Here is a 26,248-nt window from a genome sequence, read left to right as displayed (position 1 = left end):
CTTGGAAACAAAATGGACAGCAGGAGTGCTAGGGGGAATATAGCATTTTATTCGGTGCATCAACAGAAATGGATTAATATAAGACAGTGATCCTTTGAGCAATGTCTGGGTAAAATATCGCTGAGAGGACAGGAAAGCTACATTGACTGTGAAATAATTCCACAGGGCAATATCATAATTTTGGTATCCCTTCTGTCCCAAGGGTGTTATTTCACCACTCCTGTCATCAAAACAAAGGCACGCAACGCTACAGACCAAATTCACTGCGTCGGAGACTTGCAGACTGATTTCTTGCAGCCAGGCAGTTGCACTGATGGGTACGTGGACGCATGGGGCAGCCCGGGTTCCTGCTGCTCCCGTGGTGTGAGATGGGACACCAGTGCGGGGCTCAGCATGGCCCCGGCAGGTCCTGGGAATGCGTGGGTCTACGTACGGGTGAAGGGCGCTGGCTGGATTAGCCAGATGCTGAGGGCACTGTGGCACGACCTTCAGCGGGGGAAGAAAAGACAGATTTGGCTCTCTTACAAGCAGCCACAAATCCCCCTGACCTCAGCAGGAGCGGTGTCGCCGTTCTGCAGGGCAGAATTTGATTTTGAGAGTTTAGGAGTTCAATGCCAACCATTCATACATGCATAATCCCGCACTTAACTACAGGCGACCATGTGCTAGCGTGGCTCAGAGGCTTTAACAGGAGGAGCCCGGGATGCACACGGCTCTCATCAGATGCAAATCCATGAAAGGTCTACATTGAGCCCTCCGGAGTGCCCCTCACCAATGCTGTGCCGGTGAAATCCCCCTCTCACAGTACGCTAGCGCAAAGCCATCCTGAGAGCCCCTAAGCTTATGGGTCTGTTTTGTTTGCTCCATGTTCGCTTTTCTATCATCACCCCACTTTGAAAACCAGAGCTATGAGTTGCAGGGGGCGAGGGGACGAGACCCCCCCCTGCTGCATCCCCTGTGCCTGCCCTCGCCAGTCCACCCTCCTCCCCAGCCACCACCCCACAGCCCGTCCTGACATAACCCAACACCCCCCCCCGAGGTTTCTCCGAGCTAAGCCCTGGTGAAGCGCAGCCCTCCTGCTCCAAACGCCGGGGAACGCAGGTCTCCCAGAGCCCGCAGCTCCACGCCGGTCCCAGCGCCGCACACGGATGGGGTCCGTCGCTCACCAGTGAGTGACAGTGCAATTTAGGAAAACCACGGTGTTTTCGTGTTAACAATCAAATCGCAGAAGGTGACAACGGACGGTGGTAGGGCTCAGAGGCTTGGCTGGTTGATGAAGGTGGGAGGAGAAACGCATCAGGACGAAAAGAGAAAGAGCCAAGCTGAGACAGGGAGGCTGCAAGCACACGCGGGGCACGGACAGGCTGCCGAAACACATGGTTGCCTCTGCTGCGTGGGATGCGCCCCGATGCACGGGAACGCCCTACCTGCAAGCTCGGGCACGCTCTCGTGTGTCCAGGCGTGAACAAATGGCCCCTGGGCACAAGGAACCACATCGTCGGTATGCAGTCGGTACACATCCCTGGCACATACGCATGCACACACGTCTATGTAAGACACTGCAGCAGAAAGCCCGTGCTCCAGACTTCAGTCAATAAGCAGATGGCTCCCCAGCACTATCATTTTACAACATTACAGCTTCTGCTCTGCTCATGCAGTAAACATTTTCTGGCTTGTTGCATGAAAAAAGGTGGCTGCCGTGGCTTTGCAAAATTATCCATCTCCTACGTTATCTGTTTATTGAATACTTTTGGGGTGGAGGGAGGGAAGAGCTTTTCTATTTTTGATTTACATCCTGCAGGACACAGATTTTTCCCTGGATCCCGGTGGATTTTTGCTTCTTGTTTGCCTCTCTCCAGATTGTTATAGCTCTGTCACTCTTTGCAGGGAACTGGGAGATGGAAGGCTGTTATGCAGACATCAAGGGGTTGCGATTGCATGCTGGTAAACACGAGAGCAAAAGGGATTTCTGATGGTATTAGAAACCACAAGATATCTGCAGATGTAAGTGTTCCTGGAGGCAGCGGGTCTAGCTGTTAGCAGAGCAATTAGACCTGGTGTTATTCCCAGCCCTGCCGCTGCCCTGTGAGTCACCGCGGAGGAGTGGATGGTGCCCGTGTCCCACACATCCATTAGTGGCAGCTCCACGGCACGCTTGGGCCCCTGTATCCCACCCTCCCGCCAAACCACTGCTTGTTTCCACCGGGGCTTTCTGAGCTGGGGAAAGGGGGAAGGAGATGATCTGGAGGATATGGCACGGTGCCTTGCTTTACATGTACTGCAATTACCATGCTGGCATTTTCCCTGTGTTCAGAATAAAAATGTCAATAAGGAACAAGTTATTAAACCAGCAAGACAGTGGAAATGGCAAGAGCTCCTGGAGGCTCGGGGGCCCGGGTGTTCTCGCAGATGCAGCCCGTTCCTGCTGTCCCTGGGCTCTGGGGCATGGGAACAGGGCTTGCTGCTCCTGCCCTCGCTCCATGGCCACGGCAGAGGCCAGTCCCTCTCTTCAGCACCATGAGACGAACCCACTTGGGGCTCCCTAGTCCAACAAGGCACTGAAATACTGGAGCAAGTCTGGCAGGGAGCCATCGGGGTGGTCAGGGGCCGGAGCACACGGCATACAAGAAGTCGGGTTTTCAGCCTTTAGGCAAGATCTTACTGCCCTCCTCCACTCCCCACATTCCCGAGGCTGGCCTGATAAATGAAAATGTATTTTTCTCCTTTAGTGAGACCTTTCTGTCCTTTTTACTTGCCTTTTCTTGGTGCCCTGCTGAACTTTCTGCCCCCACCAGCACCACCACCAGAGACCCCCCTCAAGGAACGACGTTTCCAAAGGAAGCAAAGCAATTCCCCACCATTGCTCAACCTCGGGGCTCCTGTGTTGAGCAAGGCTCTCGGCAAAGGGCACCCCTGGCAGCGGGGGTGCTGGAGGATACCCTATCATGCCACAGGGTGCAGGAGGAGGACAAGGGGAGAGAGATGCTCACAGCCAGAGGCGGGTATGTTTTCTCGCGTAGAACCCAGCAGGCAGAATGAGAGGCAGCGGCTGAGGGCAGGGGTCTGGGTGCTGACAGCGCCTGGCAGCAATTACAGCCCAGCCCAAAGAGCTGGGGCAAGCGGGAAACCTGCAGCACCCTCCTGACCGGGAATGGTGAAACGGCCCTGAACGCACCTACGCTCTCCTGCACCTAATGCCTTCCTCTCCCTGTTTTGAATTATCAAAGCAAAACAACACACAAAAAACCCCTCCAGGAATTAATTAATGATTCATGTCGGAGCCTTGGCAAACCTCGCTTTGCAGAAGTTCAAAGCAGGAACAATAAGTATTTGGCAAAGAGGAGGCAAGCGGCTCGTGCTTGGCAGCGTATGGTGCAGAGCGCTGGCAGCATCGCTCACATCGAGCTGCCCGACACTGCAAGGGGCCGTGGGGAATGGCACCACCGAGCCACCCCGAGCCGAACTGTCACATCCTGGCTATCAGATCGGCCACGTGAAAAGTACAACCCAACTATGAATAAAAAGGGGGCAGAGGCTTGGGAGAAACACCCCACTGCTCCCAACCTGAAAGGGCTCAGGCCCTGCTGCCAGCGGTGGCTGTGCGTGTCCTGCCTCCTGCGAACGGGATGCATCCTCCACCCCATGCTGTCACACATGCGTGCCCTCCCAAAAACCTGGGCCTGAGCAACTCCAACTCTGCATCCTGGAGATTTAGGATAATGAGAGATTTTTAATGCAATTAATAGATGTCATGGGACATGGTCTTGTGAGTCTAGAGCAAATGAGGCTTGGATAATTGATGTTGAAACACATAGCGAGATGATATTTCCCCCCCCGACAGAGTTGGAGGCTGGAACGTGCTGTCGACTGATACCATACAAATGCATTTGGCTATTTGCTGGCGGCATCTTCCAAACAAAGTTCTGGTATGGAGCCTCTGCCAGGCAGCCCTGCAATCCCAGCAGCAAACAAGCTGTCATTTGTTTTTTTAAAAACGTTGCCTGGAAAATGGCTTTATCCCTACACGCATGCACAAACACACACGCACAGGCTCACGTGCGTGTGCAAGCAAGCAGCCAACAGGCACCGGCAGCAGCAGTTTCAGTCGCCCTGAGCTCTGCCTGCAGCTCCTCTTTCCTTTTGCTCAAGTCGGGGTTCACTGGGGGTGCAAAAGCAGCTTTGATCTGTGGCACCCCGAGACCTGTTAGGGTCGCAGCGGGAGCAGAGCGGTCTGACACCCCTGGGGCAGGGAAGAGGGATGCCCTGCATGGCATCCTACCAGAGGGACATGCCATCTCCGAGGCACCTTTCCCAGCAATGTATCCACACCAGCACAGGACATGGTCCTCCACAGATACCTCCATACCCGGGCTGTCAGGTCAAAGCTATGAATCCTCCTCTACATTATCTCAGCAGCATCTCCGAAGCGCTTTTTCCCCAGACCCCTGAACCTGCTCCAGAGCTCAGGTGCCCCTTCGCATGTGACCTCAGGTGCCCCTTCGCATGTGACCAAAAACCGTGACTTTTTGTCAGAAATGGCAACATCTGGTCTGTGCAAAGTTCCTGAATTAAAAGTTTTATTTTGCACCGAGGTCAATGAATCAAAATCACCCGCAGAACGGGACTCGAGAAAAACCCAAGTCCTCGCATTTCACTGGGAAACATTCAGGCATTTTGCTGCAGTAAGGGAAAAAAGTATTTCATTTCTCAAACACGAACCATAATAAAATGTTAAATATAACCTGGATATTAAATTAAAACATAAAAGTCAAAACACGTCAAATCAAAGAGATACATTTGAATTTCCTGGACACTGTCAACAGACGGAAGCCAGAATGATTTGCTTCGATACTCTCCCACCTGAATGTTTGCTTCCTGGCTACACGCCGATTCTGATAATGCAGCCTGATTAAAAAAAAAAAAAAAGTATTTTCCAATGGAAAATTTTATCCCTGATACCCTCTGCCTCCATTTCCAGAGCACAGGTGCACAGATCTGCCTGACCCAGGATGCAGGGGATGGAGGTTGTGTCCCTCCAGGGTCAGGTCCCCAGCAGAGAGGAGATGCTTCCCCACGCTCAGCTTGAGCAGAACCAGGGGAAGGGGCAGAGGTGGAGTGGCTCCTGCCAGCGCCACTTAACGAGTAGGAAAGCAATCCCCTGGGTTATTAAGCATTTGTGTATGGGTTTGGAAACTGTAACCGTGTCACCCCATTATAATTATGGTTAAACACAACGTGGGCTGTTGGAGCGCAACAGAGCGCGAGGCTGGAAGGAGAAGGGCCCTGTTCCCTTCCCCATCCTCTCCCCAGCGCTCACTGGGAATGATAGAGACGGCGATGGGCAGCCCGAGCCAACAGCCGCACACCGGAGCAGCTCTGCCAACCAGCCCTGGGCACTCCCGGCTTGCCAAAAACGAGCTGGCCGGGGGCCAGGCTGCTCAGAGCCAAACACTGGGAGGGCTCCCTGGGGACAAATCACTTCTGACAGCAATAGTGGGAATCAAACCCTGGTTAAGCCTGGTCCCCTGCTGCCACCAGGCACCTGCAGCTGAGCCCCAGCCCCTGCAGAGAGCCATGAAAATGTATTGGTAGGGCTTCAGCCCCCAGGAACAAAACCACAGCATTGATGAGAAGCCTTTTTAAAAAAAAGAAAAAAAGGTGGGGTGAATAGCATAGCCATGGACTCCTGTTATTACTATGTGGCCCTGTATTTCTGTGGCAATGGAAGGGTACCAGGGGAGATGTGCCGGTCTCTGGGACCATTGAACGAAGCTTCAGCACTTCATTAGGCAGCCACGGAGCCTCGCGAAGGCCTGCCTGCCTCTCCCCTCCGGGGCAGCAGTGCCAAAGAGACCGGGGCTGGCTGCTTTCTGCACGGCCAGGGCTTCCCCAGGGCCCCAACACACCACGTTAGCGCAGCCCACGGACACAGCCTGGCTCCAGATGTAGAGGTGCGGAAGCTAATGCATGCAACACCTTCGAGTCAGAAGTTAAAGAGCAGCTGAAAGGCAGCTCCGTGGCTGTCTGCCAGGTGATGCAAGCAGCGCTTTCATAATTCAACAGGCAATAAAATACTACAGCAAGGTAAGCCCAGCAGCCTGTCTCAGGGAAGGAAGGTATCTTGAGAGCAGGGGTAGCATCTGCATCCTCAAGCACACGGGTCTGTATGTGTGGAGGGGAAGCACGGATGGCCTGCGAGCAACCTGCAGAACTCGCTGCTACAGGAGATGGTAAAAGTGGGCACTTCTTTAAAGGGTTGGGTGGTATTGATATGAATAAGAACAGTAAAGAGTTGGACAAATGAAGGCAGCAGCGTGGAAAGTCCTAAGCCCTTATGGGCTAAGGTGAATAGCTGGAAAGAAGATTTACCTAAGATCTGCCACTTTCTGTTAGACTCGTAGCGCAGAGCGTGTTCTCCTGCGCTGGAGGTTCATCTGCTCCAGCTGCCAGTGAAACAGAGACGGGCTGTCTTCCTGAGGGATTCCTCCAGTTCTGCCACAAGTTGCTGGGCTCCGGAGCACCTGTGCAAGCAGCAGGGAAGAGGCTTTCTCCGGATGTCATTCCTGCAGAGCGTTCCTGGCACATGCGGCATCGCAAAGCCACGAAGCTGGCACTTGGCTGTTCCAGCCTGAGGAGCTGCCAAGGGCTTGGGAACAGCCTGGGCCTCACTAGGTGACCTGCCAGACCCATCCACCACATTCCCCCCTTCTCTGCAGGCAGCCTTGCTAATCTCCAGCTCTGCTGACCACCCGGCAACAGGGCGTTAGGGCCAGTGGTGATGGCAGACGAAAGAAGGGGGCAACTGGAAACCATCGCTTAAGATACAGCCCAGCATAAGAACCCCAAAGGCTGGACACCGCCGAGGCAAGGAGTGTTCAGAGCCGGCACAGGCAACGTACAAATACTTGCTGTGTTTACATCCAGTACAGGCAACGCCTGCCTGGTTACCCAGGCACAGCGACAGAGCCCAGCCTGCCAGCGAGAGCCAAGTCCTGCCCGGGGAGATGGGGAAGCACTGGGAGAGCCTAGGCAGCACAAGGAGGGTTAACACGCAGCCACGGGAGCAGAAAATGAGGTTCCAGTTATTAGTTGATTTATTGGTCTGTCCTCAATTGGCACTCAGGACTCAGAAGAAAATGTTCCACTCCAAAGCATTAAGCATCTTCAAAGAGCAGAAGCATTAAAAATTGAAATCATAAAATAGACATGTAAATATAGCAGAGGTAAACGGGGCAGCGAGGAGCGGAGCGGAGCCAGCCCCAGCCGAGCCTGAGCCTGCGGGGCAGGGAAAAGGCTGCACTGGGGGGCTGGAGCCGCACTGGGGAGGGCTGGGGTGGCTGAGGCCCCCCAGGTTAGGGGGATAACCTGTGGGGAAGCTCCGGGTGGCTTCATTGTACGGCTGCCCTGCTCGCCTCGCTCTGCCCGGTGCAAATGCAACGGAGGGCAGAGTTGCCTTGCTGCATGCATGCAGGAGCCTCACCACCGTGGCCCCTCTCCTCCCTCCCCCTGGCCTATAGAGGATACCCTAAAGCCTCTCGGGGTTTATACCCAGGGTCTCCCCTTCTCCCCCACGCATCTTTCCCCAAAGACTTCAAACATGGCAAGACAGCGGGAGCGGGGCTGTGAAGGACAGGAGGGACGGAGAGGACGGACGCGGTGACAGCAGGAGACAAGCAGGGAATCAAAGTCCATCAGCCACAGGGCTGACAGAGCCTTCCCAGCCCGGTGGGGTGAGCTCTGCCGAGCCTCGCTGGATGCCCAGGTGAGGTTTCAAAACCGGGGGGCTCGTGGTGCATGTGCGGTGAGGCAGTCCCAGCAGCAGCCGTTTTGGGAGGGTTAGGACATGAAAATCCCATCGCACGGCTGCTTCTGAGGACACGTGCACGGGGTGGTGACCTGGGAAGTTTTGTGCAGCCCCTCTCCTCACACCCGCCAGCAGTTCACCCGGGTCAAGTGAACCCAGTGAAGTCACCCAGCTGCCCCGCTCTACGTCAGGGGTCACAGCTGGATGGCAAACTAACGCCGTCATCTCTTCGGGCAAGGGTGGCTTTTCGCGTGCAGTATTTCACAGAACCAGAGACAAGCACTCACTTTCCTCCTCTTCTACAAGAGCAAGGCAGAACAGACCCAAACTCCTCAGAGCCCCTCTGGCCATTTTTCTGCAAGGCAGCAGGATGGTACCACCTGTCCCAAAGCACCGGCCAAAAGAGAGGACTCAGCCGCGGTGCCCAAGCCTGGGGATGGGCTGCTGGCGGTACTGGTCCCTTCCTGGGCGTGGAGGGAGGGAAGGGACCTGACACAAATCTCTAACCCCTGCGTGAGAGCCCCTTGCTGGGCCTGGGAAAGCGTAAGTGGGAGCTGCGAACCGCTTCACGTGTTGCTCCAGCATCTGGCCCAGCGTAAGGCACCATCTGCCAGCAGGGACGGCAAGCCAGGGGAAAGAGGTGGAGGAAGGAAAAGGGAGGGAGGGGAGGACACAAAACCTCCTGGCCACAGTGGGAATATGCAGCTGGCTGGGGACTGACGTTTGGGGACAAGTGTGTGGCAATCCTACACTCTTTATGAGCAACAAGTGATGCACTAGGCTGGCTGTTTACAGGTTTTTCAGAGCTACCTGCAGAGATATCGAGCCCTCCTGGCTTGCCACTGCTTCGCAGGAGGGTGGTAGATGCTCAGCCACTCTCCAAACCCACATCAGACTGTACTCAGGGGGTTTGAACTTCCACACGCAAGAAGTAAACCCCTCCAAGAACCAACAAACTAGCCAAGAGACGAAACATCAACCAGCCGAACACCAATGGTCACGCAAGCTCCTAAACTTTAAAACCTCTAGAAGCACAACCATCATCTTGGTAAAGGTCTCAGGCGAGGAGCTGGGGAACCGCCTTGTCCTCCAGAGTCCTGGAGTCCCCAAAGGGCCCCGTCCCACGAGTGGTCAGCAAGAGGGACCCCCACCCCTGCCCCTCGCACACCCACGCTCTGGCACAAACCCAGCTCTCTTGGCACCCATACCTGTTTTTCCCCTACACACAATTTTTTCTTAATTGGGAGCTTGTTAATTATCCCAATACTTTGCAGAGGAAATAAACAGCAATTAGAGAAATAAGTGGTATTTTTATTCCCTGGCACTCTTGCAGAGCTCCCCAACGCCTCCCATCCACGGCTCCCACATGGGCACATGTTGCTGCCTGCTCCGGCATTGCTGCCCAAGCGTTCTCCCCCGTCTGTTCCCCAAGAGCAGGGCGCTGCGGTGGTGGGCTGCCTTTCTCTCCCCCGGGTAGGAAGCGTTACTGCGTGAAAGCAGCAGGCTGTCCCGCTGTAATCTGTTTTAAAAGTCATAAATTGCTGAGAAAAGCCAGTTTTCCTGCACAACAGAAGGTTAGCATGTTTAAAGAGAGCACTGGAACTGTTTTTATTAATCAGAACTGCTATAAAGAAAGCATTTTAATTAACATAATTACCCCGTTTGAGAGAAGCAGCCCGCACCTCACAGATACTTTTCAAACTAAAGATGCAGGCTGTCACAGTCAGTCATAATTAAGCAAAATGAGCTGGTTTTCCTTGCTGTATGTCTACCTCCTCCCATCCACACGCTTCCCCTTTCCTAGTACATTCTTTGCAAGGCGAGCAGAGACAGCACCATGCCCCGGGGGTAGCAGGACCCCCATGTCCCCATCCCTGCACCCCTGCCTCCAGCACAGACCAGTGGGGGTTAAGTTCCATCCTAGCCAGCGGTGCCAGCTCTGGGCACAGACCAAGCTGCAAACGGGCAAGCTGGGAGATGGAGGTGGTTATAAAAAACCCACAAGATTTGTAGGACTTTGTTTCCAGCACGGTCTCAGAGTCAACAGATAAAAGATTTATTCTCGTTGAAAAAAGACAAAAAGAAAAAGCATAAAAAGCCTGGCTCTGGGCCGCCCGCCAGCAGGGAGAGAAAGGAGCGGGGAAAGGGAATAAAAGCAGGCGAGGGCAGGCAGCTGTGTGGGTCCAGGTTTCTTTGAGCATCCCAGAGCTGAGCTGGACCCTGGAGGGCAGCGAGCCGGCCAGGAGCTGCAGCCTCCATCGACAGCCCTCCTCCTCCTCCTCCTCCTCCTCCTGCCTGCTGCTGCCTGCAGCACGAGGCAGCACCACATGCCTTAGGCAGCATCTTTTATGCTTCCTCCTGACGTAGTAACAGGCTCAGTAGCTCCCATGGCGCGTCCCTTGCCTACCCTTCACCCCCAACGCCGATGTCCCCCTTGCAAATGGCAAGACGGGGCACAACGGCTACACAAAGCAACCGGGAATCACCTCCAAACCCAACATTGGCCGCTTTATCCGAGACCTCCTGTCCCACCAACGCGTTCTGGAGCTGGACACTGACCTAGGGCTGAAGGCAGCACCTTCAGTAACCGGCCAAAGTCCCTTTAACGGCAGCACCATTCAGTATTTTAACAGGTTTTTCAATGGATGTTCCGCTATTTTGCTAACATCTCACCTTAATGTGCAGTATAATAGACTGTTAACAATTAGTGCTTTTCATTAAAATCTCATTTATTTATAAAGGATGGCTCTGAGTTGATGGGTCTGCCCTGAAGTTGCACAGCACCACTGGAGATACTCGTGCCATGTCTTTAATGCAGACCCAGCGTCACAGCAGAAGGACCAAAGTTATTGCGCCGAGCGCTCAGCGCCGTGTCCCCATGGACTGCGGGGACGAGAGCACCCATCCTGCCCACGGCAGCACTCAGTGCTGGGCGTCACCACCCCAGGGCAGCCCACGCTCCCTAGATGCCACTGTCAACAGCTACATGCAGGTAGAACACGGCAAAAAAATTGAAAAGAGGGATTTTTAGGGGGGTTTAAATTTCTGGGGGCATTGTTTCCTGAAGAAAACAAGGTTTGTGCCATCACGTGTTCCATGTGTTGTCTGTCTCCCCTAATTACTCTCCAACTCAGCAGTCAAATTCAACAGCATGTGAGTGACAGCTGGAAATCTCAAAGATATTAAGTTCCTGGAGGTTTCATGAAAATAGGCAGACAGATAGAGAGGAGAGGCCTTCCTCGGCTCAGCTGAGCCAGGCTGCAGCAGGAGCCTGGGTCTTGCGAGGCTCCGGCGGATCCACGTGGGAGAAAGGAAAAACACAAAAGCCCCGATGATGCAGGGAAAAAGCTGAATCAGAGGATGCATCTTGCTAGATATTGAAATCAGTCAATCTTGAGGTATTAGCCCCTGGAAAAGCAGCCTTCTGTAGTGCTGATCGGTGTGTTAACAACCTGTTTCCAAACAGAAAATGCAATTTCCATGGGAAATTCACTTTTTGTTGGTGGAAGAATTAAAATATTCAGAAGAAAATAATCAAAGGCGCTTTTCTACTTGGGTTCAACTCAGACTGACACATTTCAGGTGACTAAAAAGACAACCAAGTTTGGCTCCAATTCAACAAAACACCCCACATCCCTACCCCATATTTTCCACATGCCCTCACCTCCCTGGGCTGGAGGTGGACTCCACGTGCTCCACGAATACACGAGGGACCACAGCAGAGCAGCGGGACACAACCCAAACATCCCCTTTTGCAGTAGTTGGACGTTTCTCTTGAAACGCTCTATTTAAAAAAAAATAAATTATTTTTATTTTCCTGTTCCTCAGTTTTCCCCCAGAATGAAAAGACCCCACCAACCCCATCCATCTGGGACCCACCATGGAAAGTCTAGAAGCATCTTCTGCAAGCAAACTTCACTGGGCATGGGTCAGCCTTTGTGGCAGCCTGCTGCAGGCATTCCCGGAGGAGCTGGACAAGGACACGGAGCAAAAGGAGAGCACAGGGCAGAGACAGCAGAGCAAAGCCTGCGGCTTGCTGCTGCAAAGGGTTTTGTGTGGCACACGGGAGAGTTTTATTTGCATGCAGGCTATGAAGCACCCACTTAGAGGTGTCTCAAGACCTACTTGTAAGACCAAATAAAAATACCTCTCCCGGCCCTGGATCGAGAGAGCTGGGAAGGAGGCTTCCAAAATTGGGTTCTCTCCCTGCCTGCGCAGAGGATGGGGTTGTGACACCACAGAGAAGCTGTTTGTAGGTCTCCGTTCGCAGGCTACCAGACAGCCAGCCTCACCCTCCCTCAACCAGGGCATCCGCCTTGCCCGAGCTCCCGATCCCCAGTATAAATAGGACTCCTCGCTGGAAGCGTTGGGGTTGGTGGCATCGCACGGCATGGCACGGCACGGCACGGCAGCTCTCCCAGCCACATCCCCTCCCTCTGCTGCCCTGTCGCCAGCCGGGCAGCACCCACAGCTTTCGGGGAGCCTTCCCCCACGCAGCCTGCACCCTCTTCTGGTCGCAAGCCAAAGCGGTGGCAAGACGAAGCGATGCTCATAAACGCCTTAGAAGGGAAATGTTAACGAGCACTGAGTGGAGGGCGAGAAAAGTCCTTAATCGCATTAGCTCCGCTGCCAGAGCTGATGAACGTCCCCAAGCCACAGAGCCCCGTCCGGCCACGTGGCACACAAGCGGCTGGGGAGAGTCGGACCCCGAACCGCTGCCCCACTGCTTGGGGCAGGAAGGGAAAAATCATCAGTCAAAGCCAAGCCGATCCCTTGCTTAACATCAAACGAACATTTCCTGCGAGCTGATGGTGCCTAGGCCATCTGGCTCTGGAATCACGGGTCCTGCTGGGATGGGATGCTCTCTTGCTCTACCTGAGCAGGAGTGGGAGGCCACGCCAAGCACGCCTGCCGGCGTCCCTGATGAGTTTATGCTTCGGTTGCATAAATAAGTCACGCGCCAGGTTTTTATACTGGGAACTCAGTTCTGAGCTTGTGTAACTCTCTGATTTTTTTTTTTTTTTTTTTAATGCAGCCAGGAAATTACAATATAAAAATATATGTGTAAAAATAACCATTTTCCTCAGCTAAACAGCCACATGAGTGGTGCCTTTTGTGCTGCCCTGCCTTCCGATCCCTGCATACGCTGCGTGCACGCACATGCATGCCGCTCCGTGACACATGGGGGCTTTTTTTACGGTGACAGCCTGCCGCTCCCCCTTGGGGGAAAATGTGCCTTAATTTTTAGTATAACCTTAAAAAGGAGACTAGCGAAGCATCTCTCCCATAAATTTCGTAAGTGACATTTACTCCTTGGTGCGTTATCACCAGTGATGGACAAATCTCAAGTTTAGGGGTTTGGTTCAGAGGAGCAGCCATCTTCTCCTGCCAGCTCGGCTGGGATGATGTGGTTATACTCAGGTTCAGCTCAGGCATTTCCTGGAAGATCTCCAGCAGCTGAACCCTCTTCAGCCTCTGAGACCACAGCCTAACCTGTGGCCCCTGCCTGCCTTAGGGGGCTCTGGGGACTCCTTTTGGCTTCTGGACACCCCACCTCTAAGGCAGGCCCCACTCACCCCTGCACATGGGCTGGGTATCAGCAATAACACAGCAAAGCTTCCCACCCAATCTCATCAGCTCGGCCCATAAAAGCATCCCTGGCAGGCTCAGATCCCTGCCCATCCTGGCTGGGCTATAATGGAGTTTGCTTTAAGAGCATAATAGATCTTCCTGGTCACCGAATCCAGCTCCCTGCTACCCGTAAGCCTGCCAAGTTTCAATTTGAATACGCATAAAAGATCTCAACAGCTGGGTGTTTAATTACAGGGACTAGAAATCAGGCTCCGCAGAGTCATATCAGGTTATTCCAGCTCCCTTGAGCTGGCTTCAAAGTGTGCCAGGACTGGCCCCCCCAGAGAGGCTGGCGTTTCCAGCTCTGCCTGAAAGCACGGAGGCTCGAGGAAACACAAACCGTGCCGAACCCCCAAAGGCAGAGCTCAGAGGAGCCCGGGTGGGCACTTCACAGCACAACCCTGTCCAAAACGCGGGTGCAGGGGATTTGCATCGCAGGGTGCAAGGGCGAAATACTGTTATTTGTGCCTGGCCAGAGGAAAATACAAATGCCACTAAAATCCGTGACATTCACGTGGATCCTACAAGAGGCAGAGGGACAGGAGATGCCATGAACCTGCCCTGGAGCTGTTTGGCAAAGCCCTGCGAGGAACGGCTCAGAACCGTCTCCCGGTGCCATCAGGGATGCGTCATGGTCCCCTGCTCCTCCGAGCCGTGGGGCAGGGCATGGCCAGCAACCTGAGGCTCTGCAGGGCACTGCTTCCCTGGCACTCCCTGCCCATCCACAGCCTTCGCTGCCACCCCGATTTACTACCGTGGGGCTGGACTAGACCCAGAGAAACACTTCCAGTTCCTTGGCACCGAAAAAAAAAAGATTGAAGGAGCAGAAAACAGGGCGGTTAACGGATAGTTAAGTCTGATGTAATTTGTGGCACAGTTATTTGCACCCTAGGAAAAGACAGGCGGCAAATTTGCCGGTGTCAGCCCTGCCTGGCAGGTTCTTAAGTGTTGCCCTGGCTGCTGGTCCATAGGGATCTGCAGAGACAGTTCATTTGAATTTCTAGGGAGCAGGTCTTTTCAGAAACTGAACTCTGAGTCCTAAAAGGCCTGGGCACCTCCACAGCAATCACTGTAGAGTGGGGCAAAGCACTTCAAAATAGCTACGATTGGCTTTCCCCAAGCTCTGGCAGCAGCTGGAGACTGGAAAAGCCTTTTTCTGGGGGGCAGATGAGCGCTTGCCTCTGCCGAGGTGGCTCAGCATCCCCAGAGCATCCCGTGTGCTCCCAGGAATGCCTCGCTCTGCTGTTCCCCGAGCAATGCCCTGGCTCCCTCCCAGCCAAGGGAACGCCAAGACCTGAGTGAAGCCACCAGCAGCAGTCCCGGCCGGGCTCTTCCAGCAGGTCCTGCCCTGTCCCAGCACTAGCAGCGACCCAGCCACTTCGGTGAGACCTGGGAGCGATCCTCTCTCTTCCACCTCAGACAACCCAAGCCAAAGGTATCTCTCGGAGTCGCCCAACATCGCTCTTCTCTGCTGTCAGACTCCCGGGGACCGCTGCCTGCCACCCTCTCAACACGCACTTTGGCAACCTGAGCTGTTATTTCCCAGGCTGTTGAATCATTTCTTGCACAGGCGTCACCACACGCCTCCGACTCCCCACGTAACGTCTCAGCTGCTCCCCGGCTCCTCCCTGGCATCTCCACTCAACCGGGGGCGCAAGCCAGTCTCTCTCGTGTTTTGGCAAAGGAGTGCCTACAAAGCCTTGGCTGTAGCCCTGACTTAAAAAAGAGAATATGAATAGAATAAGGCAGCCCAGTGAAGCAGGCAGCCTCAGCAAGGCTGAGCAACACCGACCGCCAGCACCCATCACCAACAGCATCGGGGTGAGTGGTGGCACCCCTGGGAGCACTGTCCCCCGCACCAGCGGCTCACTCTGAGCATGGGGCCAAGCCGAGAGAGAAGTAATTCTTCCTCTGCATTGACCGAAGGCTGCATCATACTCCATAGGCTCCCGGCAGAGTCAAAATAAGGACGGACATCAGGTCGGACGTGTCTCCCACTCATAGTCTTGCACACATCTGCCTCTCCCAAGAGCTTGGAAGTGCAGTCACAATCACAGCCCCAAAACCCACTCTAAAGCATGTGGATGAGGAGGGAGGAAAACCCCGTGGTCGGCCCAGCAGGCTGCAAGGTCTGAGGATGAGGCTCAGAGATGCTCAGACCGAGCTTTCCATCCCCTCTTGCTCAGCTGCCCACAACCGCTGGTGCTTGTTGGCCGGAGACCCCACGGGGCTGTCGTGGGCACGTGTCAGAAGGAGACCCGGAGCACCCTTTCCTCCTCCCCAAAATCCCGTGTTTGTCTGAAAGCCAGTTTACTGCAGGTGCAAGGGAGCCCATGTCCTTATGAGTTAAGATTTAAAGTTCTAACAAAAGCAATTCACTGTTTTGTCTGGGCGAGCTGCTGGGAGAACCAACAGCTCAATTTTTATTGATAAACCCCTCTTTTCTCTAAAAACATGGGACCAGTTCTCCCCATGACAGCACAACGTGGGCAACGCAAAGCCTCAGATCACAAAGTACAACAGTTGCCCCACATTTCTGCTGGGCCACAAAAAACCCACATCTTACAATGCCTGCAGAGAGATTCGTAGTGAAACCCTCAGAGGGCAGAGCAGGTTTTTATCCTCTTCCACCAGCTCAGAGCCCCTGAAGCATGCCATCAGTCACCGTACGGGACATCTACATGGTGCTTTGCTTTGCTGTCCGTTGTTTTGCTTCCCAAAGCAAGCATCTGCTGTGTTGTCAGCAGTCCCCTGCAAGCTCCAGGAGAGCAGCCCCAGAGGACCTTTTCCAAGGTGCTCTCATCGACTACGGGGGGACAAAGCAATCAGGGAGCAGACAAGGAACGCGCGACTTTCCCATCGTGGAGGGACTGCTGGGACTTGCTGGAAGGCGTCCAATTAGTTAACGAGCACTCCAGAGCCGAGTCTGGTCTGGAATCGGTAATTAACTGCCACAAGACAAGCGAGAGCAAATATATCGGAGGAACCCACGTCTGTCCTAGGGACGGACCTAGGAAAAGAGGGTCTGCCCAGCCAAACCCACACAGAAATGGAGAGGAGCAGCTGGCAGCAAGCAAGCAGGATGATGTGGCTCCCAAAAAGACATGCATCCCTGGTGCAACACGAGGAGCGAACGCCACAACCAGCTCCCATCCCAAATGTCTCGCAGCAGGAGCTGGCACAGCCGAGTGCCCCTGGCCCTGGAGCTGGTCCTCTGCGTTGGTACCAGCCCATCGCCGCTGCACGCGTGCTGTGGGCACACAGCCGGTGAAAGCTTTGCTTCTGATGAGCAGCACTGTAGTAATGAAGCGAACAGGACACATCAGCCTGGCCGGGTGCCTCCCCTTTCCACCGTCCACAAACACCGTGGGTTTGGAAGTTCTGGAATAATTTCTCCACGTCCATTTTCTTCAGTAGTCTCTGGCTCCAGGTTCCTGAGCATCCTCCAGTGCAGGAGGACGCGTCAGCTCCCAGGTCTGAGGTGGCTCAGAGGAGCCGGGCTGTCACCAGCAGCATCAGCCCTCCTGGATGCGAGCAACCTCCTGCCAGGTTCTGCTGGTTGGAAATCAATGGCTGAGCTCCGGGAAGGAGGAGAAGACCTCCTCCCGAGGCATGCAGTCCCAGCCCTCGCAGCTCCCTGACACTGGCCACCTCTCCGGAGCGTGTCCCCACGTGGCAGGAGTTGGGGAGCGGCTCTGCATCCAGCCCCTGTGATAAATTAGCCAGAGATTCAGGCATTTCGGCGCAGCTGCCTCATCCTCTGCCGGCATGACAATGTGATTAATTTTGGGTGCAGATGAAGCTCATTTATCAGAGGCACGTGACAGCCACGCGGGCTGTAGGGGCGTGCAGGGGGACCCGGGGCAGGGGGGAAAGCGAGAGCGGGAGGCAAAAGGCAGGAGGCAGGGAGGGAGAGCGAGGGTCTGAGCCCGGGGCATCTCCCAGGAAGGCTGTTTGCCACGTTGGCTGGCGATTAAGCATGCTGGGGGAGAAGAGCCCCGTGTGGGAAGAGAGCTTTTATCTCTGCTAACACACATGGCCGTGTCTGGGGAGAGATATGCAACGGGAGGGATGTAAGAGGATCGGGGAGAAGAAGCCGTGAGCCGATTACGTTGCTTCAGGAGAGGCAATTCTACCACTGCCGCCACTTCTCCCCCAGCTGCCCCCTCCTACAGGCCATTTTCCACTTTCTCTGCTTTTCTGGGGACTGGCAGGTCCTGACCTGCCTGTCCTCACACTGCAGCCAGAGATACTTGCTCTTCGCTGCTGGCAGGAGCACGGCCAGAGCTGCTCCTGCAGGAATTGCCTGGGAAAGCAGAGCTGCATGTTCACTTCCTGATGTAACACGGCCCTGACACGGAAAAAATCAGCCAGTCGGTTCATCCATCCCTTCACTGGAGTTTCTCCACAGGCTGGAGCAACACCCAACGTGGCGATGCTGCTTGCACGACACGGCGCAGCTCTCCCGAGGGCGGAAGCAGTCCGACGTGCTGGCGCAGAGCAGCCTGCGAGCGGTTCAGCAGCAGCTGAAACAGCCCTTCTCTTAATTCCCACCGTGACATCGCATCCTGCGCCAGCGCATACACCAGGGACAGGGTCCATCCTGCCGGCGGCACCACCGCTACTCCTCCCCAGCATTCCGGGCTCTCCTGGCTGGCGATGCCTTTCGCTAGCAGACATCCCATTCAGAGTGCCACCCGATGTTAGGCACGACCAGCCAGCTTCAGGCTGCACGCGTCCTCCATAGGAATCGCTGTCCCAAGCAATAGCGTGTGCATGGCAGATGCGACAGCCGAGGCAGCGGGGGCTCCCAGAGCAGACCCGACCAGAGAGGATGACGCACGGCAGCCCGTCTCCTACCAGCCCAACCATCCTGGCTGAGCAGAAAGGGCTCTTGGGGGCAAGCAGTGCCAGAGAAGGGACCTAAACCGCTCCCAGCTGAGGCCGCCAACGTTACGAGCAAAGCATCAACAGATCAGGAGTCTCTGCGCAGTTTTGGGGTGAGGAGTAGTTTTTGGGGTGAGCCAATACCATGCCAGACGCCCTCCGGTGAGAGGGATGCTCAGGGAGAGGGCATGAGGCCAGTCCCTCGGGCACCAGAGTTTACAACCTCCCATGCCACCAGCGCCAGCCAGGGAGGGGACAAGGCAGGTGACACACAGCAGGAACAGCAGCTTGCACCCCAATGCTCCTGCACAGACAACAGCCCGGGGAGCTGTCAAACAACACCGCTAGGAAGCCACGGGGAGGGACTGGATGGAGGTGGGATGACCAGAGAACACCATGCGTGGTTGGCGATGGCAAGAAGCAACTGTCATCGGAGGCATTTGTTTGCCGTCGTTTGCCCCATGCCGCAGTCAGATACACCCTGGGTGGTGGTGTCCCCATCATGGAGCACCTCTGTTCCACAGCGCTGGCAGCACCTGAAACCCCAAGACCACCACAACCCCCCTCCCTTTGACATTTTTAGGTTCCAGCTAGTGAACCATTTTCTGCTAAAGAAAAGAAAACCCGTCGGGTTCAACAGGGCCACACAAGCTGGGACAACAGCGACAAATCCTTGGGCACACGGCCAGCGTCAATGCCTTCAGTGGGACTCAATTATCAACCCGACGGGTAGCGTCAAATAGAGAAACTGCTTTTTTGATAAATACATATATTTTTAAAGAAAACGTGTCAAGAGGGCAAAGGCGAGTGAAGACGACGCAATAAACGGCAACCCCGCTGCTTGCAAGACAGTCCTGCTAATATATCCCAGCACAGAAGCAGGACCCTTTCTGCTTGGTTAAGTGTATGGTTAGAAAACCCGTGGGGACTTTGGAAGTGCAAAAATGTCAAACACAGAGTGGCATAGGGACTTGAGCCTGAGAAAGGGGAAATACTATGCTTCTACCTGCTGGGTCCCCCAGAAGAAAGCAAGCAGGGTGGCCGGTGGTAGAGGGGGTGGCCTGAGAGGAGCCCACCTCTGGAAAGGTTACAGGTGACAATGCTAGCTTGCAGCCAGGACTGCAACCTCTGACTTTCACATTTCTTCCAGGTCCTAAATGCTCCGCTAAACCTGGCTCCTCTGCAAAGGTCCCCAGGAAGGTTGTGCTCTCCTCCCACCCATTGCTTCACTTTCTTATCTTTCCAAAGGTCCCCTGAGACCCACACCAGAGCTGCTGGGGCAGTGGTGGCTGAGCCCTCCCAGCTTTTTATTGCAATCATCACGCCAATTACTCAATTGAAGTTTTCAGTTCCCATCTGTTAAAGTTTACCCAGGAAGGATTGAAGATGCCCATGCAGTTTCCCTTCGCAAACTACGGAAAGGCACTGATAAACATATCTCAACCAATTTTCACGAGGCAGGGAAATAATTGCACTAGCACGCGGGCCTCTGTTTGCACTGGGGTGAAGTGTGTCGGGAGCTGGCTCCGTGGCAGAGGCACGCTCAGGCTCTTACACCTGCCTGGGGAGCAGCGATGGTGCCCGGCCCCGCTGCTCCTCCAGCACCACACGAAGGTTTAGCACTGGCACGCTCTCAACAAGAAGAAAACGCTATTGCACTTACCGGAGCTGAAATCTTGCAAGGACCTGCTGGTGAGGCAAGGAACCTGGGAAGAAGGAGAGAGAGAAATGCGGTTCAGTGGACTGGCTGTTGACAGCAGCGGGCATTTTAAAGGGTTGACAGGGGAGCGTTGGCTTTGCACCAGCCCCGCACGGGTGGGATGGGGCACGTTGCTCCACGGCAGCGCTGAGCCCAACCCCGCAGGGCACAAATCCGCTCCCCAAACCTCAGCCACCCCAAGCCACAGCCTTGCTGTGCAACGTGCCGCAAACGACGTCTTAGACGAGGTGCCTACACATCCTACTTAATTAGCACCAGCTGATGTCCTGGACATCACCAGAGTTGCTCGGATACGCTCTTACGCATAACCTTCTGTATCCCCAAGCAGCTCGGAGTTGCTCGGACCAGTTGCCCCTGGCTGCGCTCTCAGCCACAGCATCCAGGTGCCCACGTGCTGCCTCTGGAGCTGGCTGGGGTGTCCCAGCACCCAACGGGCTCCCACAAAGCAGCCTAATGATGCTGAACCCTAAAAGCAAGAAAATTAACCTTCCCTGCCTGTGTGCCTCCCAGCCAGCGCACTCGGACAGGGCTGTGGGACTGCAAGTGGGAAGGAGGTTACCTCTACCTGCACTGCATCAAGACCATCTAAATTCATCAGGACCACCTAAATTCACCCAGCCTCACACACCAGCCTCTCAGGATGCTCGGCCAGTGCCAGCAGGACTGCAAGCCGCTGCATATGGTGGGAATTCACCAAGGGGATTAAGGAACCATCCACCACTCCAGTCCCAGTATGAACACAGGGCTGCCCCATCACTGCTCCCCTCTCCCAGTGCCTCATCAGCTCCTGGAGCATGCCATGCAAATCTATGCTAAGGAGTCACAACAATGCAGCTGGGAGACCATAAATATCTGTGAAAAATCTCCCCATAAATCCAAGGGAAGGGGAATTTACAGTGCTTTCTTTGGAGATTTCTCCAGGTGTTCCCTATTAAGCCATTGTGCTCGTTTGCATAAGTATTCCTCAGACAATAAAGTCTTCTCTGCCATCAGTTATCGGCTCTGCAAACAGGAGCAGAGCTGGGCATGGGGTGTGCAAACACCCAGCTGTAAAGATGAGGGACTGGCTCCTCACATCACCAGGTCCTGGGGGAGGATGCTTTAAATCAGCCACAACCAGCAACAAGTTGTGTTTGCTCAGGGCCACGGCAGGTCCTCGGGCAGCGCCAACATCCACAGCCCCTTCTGCACGCAGGGGACCATGGTGACTTCTTGGAGGTGGGGACAGGTTAGACCCAGAGGTCCACACAGCCAAGGGACATCCCACAGCTCGGTCTCTGCTTGAAGACCAGTGCCTAGTATTGCCTGCTTCTTCAGAAAACATAAATAAATTAAAATTGAAAATCTGCCTCAGTGCTAGACCCCACATTCAGCAGATTTCACCCTGAGCAGCTCCTGCAAGGCTGCCCAGGTTAATTGCCAAGAGAGCATGTTATATTTCAGCCATGACATTTCTTTGCGGGTTTAACGTATCCTTATCATGACTTCCATGTACTTCTGTGTAGATGGGTAGGAGACAGGAGAAAATGAATAATACGTTTCCTTCCAGCATGAAATTCTGAGCGTGTCCTCCGCTGAGTGCAATTACTGTGTATATGACTCCTGTAGTTTGGCTAATACTGTTAAGTATAATGGAGATTAAGGGATTTTGGGCTGCAAAGTCCGTTTCATCCATCCAGGCCCGTGCAAAAGAATACAAGCAGGGAAAAGGTCTTGCAAAAGCCCCCGGACTGAGCAGAGTCTGACCTGCAGGTGACCGTCCCACCATGTCCCCTTGCTGCTGTGGACCCAGGCAGCTCTCAGCTCTGCGTGGAGGGGGAACGTGGAGGAGGGTGACCAGAGCTGCTGGGGCCACAGCACTTGCAGCCACATCCCCAGGGCTGACCCCTCGCCGGCAGCTCCCAAACCCAGCGTGCAACCATCTGGGATGCTCCTGGCCCCGTGTCCAGTGCCGCTGTCATGTTCCTGGAGCGCCGGAGCAGGAAGATGCTCCCTCCCCGACATGCTGCACCAGGGACACAGCGGCCACGGTGAAGGACTTAAGTGATCACGGTGTTGCTGCTGAAAGCGCTCTCCAGCCACCAGCAGAAAAGCTGTTATCTCCAAGCTGGAGAGTTAATAACAGCACCAGAAAATTTCTGCTTTGGCCGAGGCGATGGCCTCTATCTGCCCTGCAGAGAGGAAAGCCGCAATGCCAGCTCGCCCGCGGGGCTGGACCGCGCTGCCAGCCCCCAGCCCCGCTGCACCCTGGCTCCCTGGCAGGGATTTGCCCTGGGGGTGCAGGCTGAGCTGGCTAGGGGGACACACACGCTGCCCTGGTGCCTAGAAGCAGGGTGGCAAACCACTGCTTTGCAGCCCTCGTGCCCAAGGAAGCCTCAAAAATAACTCTCCTGTGGAATCAGCATCCTTCCCTGGTTCAGAGCGGGCACAGCCCCAAGCTCAGCCACTGCTCCTGCCCAGAGGGGAAGCCACGGCAAGCTCCTTCCAGCTCCTCTGAGCTGATGTAAGATGACGCAGAGCAGGTACCGGGTTGTTCTGTGAGCACAGATGAGTGAAGCAGAGCAAGGAGATGGCTTTAAGGAGTAAAAGCTGCCCTGACGTTATGAGCTCAGACACAGCCTTATGTATCCCCAAGCAGCAGAGGAGCCATCTCTGCTTTGATCTGGGTTTGATTTAAAATGGAGCATCTCCCTCAGCATCACCAGCAGGATAGCGGCAAAGTAACCTCGTTTTCCTCTGCTTTGTCCCTTTTGCCACCTGCCATGAGCCAGAGGTCCCAGGGCTGCACGCCAGAGCTGCAAACCTCAGTTCCCTGCGCTCCGGGGACTCGTGGCCACGACATGCTGGGGCAGCCGCAGGTCTGGCTGCGTTCCCCTCCCTGTGAACCCCCAAATCCCGCCTGCCGTGCCCCGCGCCGCGCGGTCCAGCCGTGGCAGGAGGGGATGCTCAGGGAGATGCTCCCTCCCCGCGCCGGGGCACAAGCAAAAGCCAGCACAGAGCCAGCGAAATGAGAACCTGCCAGGGCATAATGCCAATTCACCGCCAATTAACTCCCCGCAAATCCTCTGCTCCCCGGCCTTATCTTCCTCTGCCACATCCCCTTGCTCTCCCACCTCCTCCTCCTCCCAGGCTAATGGGCTTTTTGGATGTGGAGACGAGCTGTATAGGTACCCTTGGCTGTGCTTGGGAGCCTTAAAATGGCAGCGCAGCCGTGTCTGTGGGGAGGGCTGATGGGAGACATCTCCGGCACCCTTTGGACACCCTCCTGGCACCCTTGGGACACCCTCCTGGCACCCTTCGGACACCCTCCCGGCACCCATGGGCGATGGGGCTGCCCCACGCAGCGAAGCTCATTGCCAAACACTCGCTTGCTCTTTCAGATTGAATGTCAGACTCCGAACGTTAACTTTTATGGCATAATATATCCAGCACCAACCCACGTTGTCAGGAGATACCCCAAAGCTATCAACACATCTGGATGCGAATGATTGTTTAAACACCCCACACGGTCCTGTGCGTACGGGATAGATTTACTGTCACTTCTTGTAAAATTAGGAGGGATAAAATCAAACAGCTGAGCAGCAAACGTCTGCCGGGCAGAGGGGGAGCAACCACCAGCATGGTTCAAGGGCTCTGGCTAAAAAGGGAGCTCGGGAATAAACACCAGCGAAGCTCACCATGAGGCATCTTTGCTTACAGCTCTTGCCTGAACAGCAAATTTGACCTGCGAGCCCTCCTGACTCGCGGCAGCCCAGCAGAGCGCCGGCTGGGTTTTTGCATCAGCACTTTCTGAAATCAGCCAGATTTCAGTGGTCTTCGCTGCGGTGCAGGCAGGGCAGGCAGGGCAGGAGGGGCAGGCAGCTCCTATGCCCACGGGTGCTGCCCAGCGTGGGCAGATGAGCTGCCCTGGGAGGTTCAGTAAAGTTCCTCGGATCAACAGTGGATGAAAACCACTGACGGTCAAGCACAGGGCGAGCCCTGGCCCCCCATCCTGGGCTGACCTCCCGGCCGAGGCAGCTCGCCGCGCTGCTGGCCGCACAGCAATCCAGCAGCTGTCTGCAACACAGAGGCGGCAGCAACCCTGCCACTGCCCGAGAAACAGCTCCTGCTCATTCAACGCTCCCTCGTTCCTCTGGCGAGACCCGAGTTGTCCGCTCCCCGCCTTGTTCCCCCAGTCTAAGTCCGTGGGCTTTTGTAGCACCGGCTTTTCAGAGGAGAAAGTTCACCTCTGCAGCAGAAAGCACGTATTTTACATGACAAATTGAGCTCAGCTCGAATACTTCAGTTTTCCACCAGAAACTGTGTGCACAGGAAATTTGTGTCCAGCCCTTTCCATCAAGCGGCGCGTCTTCCTACATGAGGAAGGGGTTTGGAATAGTGGAGCATTCCTCACGGCAGCAGATAAACGTTAGACCAGAGTTAGTGGCTGGAGGCTGAAACTAGACAAGCTCAGACTAAAAATAAGGCACAACAGTCACAAGTACTATTGCAGCTGCTAAGTTAGGAGCAAGAAGAATACTCTGTCTTCAGCTATCTCAAGGGGAAGAGAGGCTGTTCCTCCAAAAGAGGTGCTATAAGGTTGCTCACAAGCAACGTCCAAGGATTACAAGTGTCCCCATAGAAGCGTGGGCACACCAGCGATGGAGGGGCTGGTTTCCACCAGCGCTGCGGAGGGAGATGGCAGAGCTGGGAGAGGGTCGTCGGGGATGGCACAGCCACTGTGGTCTCAGCTATGGCACCAACCTTCACCACCAGCCTTTGCTCCAGCTCAGCACATCACAGCCATCTATGGCATTGCTGAGGCTTGTGGGATGGGAGAGGAAAAGCGTTCCCAAGCCCATCTAACCCGCCTACGGGAGCTCATAGCACCGTAGTATCATCCCCAGCTCAGTAACCATAACCCCTGCACCATCGCCCAGCCCTCCCCAAATTCCCCTTCGTTGCAGCTCCCACGTTTTATCTTTTAAAACCACAACAGGCAAGGTTCAAAAAGACATGACAAACAATCCAAGGGAAAGAATACAACAGCCCTTGAAACCCCATCCTGCATTTGAAAGGGAGGGACGGAGGCAAGGCAAGAAAGCCAGTGTAAAGCCTCATTACCATCAGAAATCCTCTCTCCCTGCCCTTACCTCCCTGCTCATTTCCATATCACAGGGGACACAATACCTTTCTTCTCTTGAAAAACGTCCCATTTTTGCAGAGACTGTCTGTCCCCACTCCCAGCACCAGCTTATGGAGCTGGGGAACAAAAGCTGGGCTCACGCCTGCCCTGGCAGGCAGTGCCGGGGTGTGAGTCTCCAGGCCCTTATCAGCCTCCTGAGAGCAGTTTTTATCGTTATTAGTCTACTTTATATATATATATTTTTTTTTTTTTTTTTAGCTTCAAGATCCTTTAGTCAGTCAAATTATACTCAGAGTAGCAGAAGCGGCAGAAAATAAAGCATTATAAGGGCTTCAGGAAGTTATTTTCATCTCAAGGAGCGTGTAAGAAAGGTTGACAAGTCTTTATTCTGCTCTTACGGGATAATCTGTAGGTTCCCAGCTGATACGGGGGAAAAAAATTAAAAGCATCAGAAGAAATTACAGGAAGAAGTAAAACCCAGGTCTCTGCATAAATTGAAGTAATGGGCACCTTGGCTGACAGCTGAAAGCACCAAAGGGTGAAATGTCAGCACGGGGAAGGAAAGGGGTGGCCGTGGGATCCGGGAAGGGCTGGGAAGAGGGTCCTGGGTGCAGGGCAGGAGGGTCACTCAACCCCTTCCAGCTGGTCTTTTCTCCTGCTAAGTGGCCCTGTCACATCTTTCCAGTCCAAAGCGTCGCTGACACAGCAGGCGGAGGAGGGAGGGAAAGCAAAGCAGCTCAGACGTCGATCGTGGTCTCCCCTACTGCCCCGGGTCGCTGGATTCGTCTTGCTCCTGTCTGCCCGCTCCAATAAAAGCTACGAGCATGGCAAAATTTTTCTGCAAAGACTTGGGGCTCTCACATTTACATGTGTAGTGCGGGGCCCCGGGAGCTTCCAGCAGCCACCCGGCAAGGGCCAAACGCGGGGCCAGGAGCGGAGCCAGGGTGCTGAGGAGGGGACCAGGACCGCAAGGCGCTGTGCAGGGGGGAGAGAAGAGGAGGAAGCATCAACTCCCTCTCCACGTCAGCCTGCGAGGATTTAGAGACGGATGCGCGAAGCGCTGGATGGCAAAGGGACGCGG

The 26,248-nt window shown here is 54.7% G+C and overlaps 1 protein-coding gene across 3 annotated transcripts in view; it reads right to left on the bottom strand.

The window, feature by feature from the left end:
- The window catches only part of LINGO1 (leucine rich repeat and Ig domain containing 1), a 166,209-nt gene that overhangs the window by 95,403 nt on the left and 44,558 nt on the right, over positions 1 to 26,248 (bottom strand). For all 3 annotated transcript variants that reach the window (XM_049811463.1, XM_049811467.1, XM_049811466.1), the window contains one exon: positions 19,986 to 20,028. The gene's annotated coding sequence lies outside the window, so the exon portion shown is untranslated. The remainder of the gene's footprint in view (positions 1 to 19,985; positions 20,029 to 26,248) is intronic.

The sequence above is a fragment of the Accipiter gentilis genome, chromosome 10 (genome assembly GCF_929443795.1).
Source record: "Accipiter gentilis chromosome 10, bAccGen1.1, whole genome shotgun sequence".
NCBI lineage: Eukaryota > Metazoa > Chordata > Aves > Accipitriformes > Accipitridae > Astur > Astur gentilis.
The sequence above is the reverse complement of the archived record's forward strand: the minus strand, read 5'-3'. Positions and strand labels throughout refer to the sequence as shown.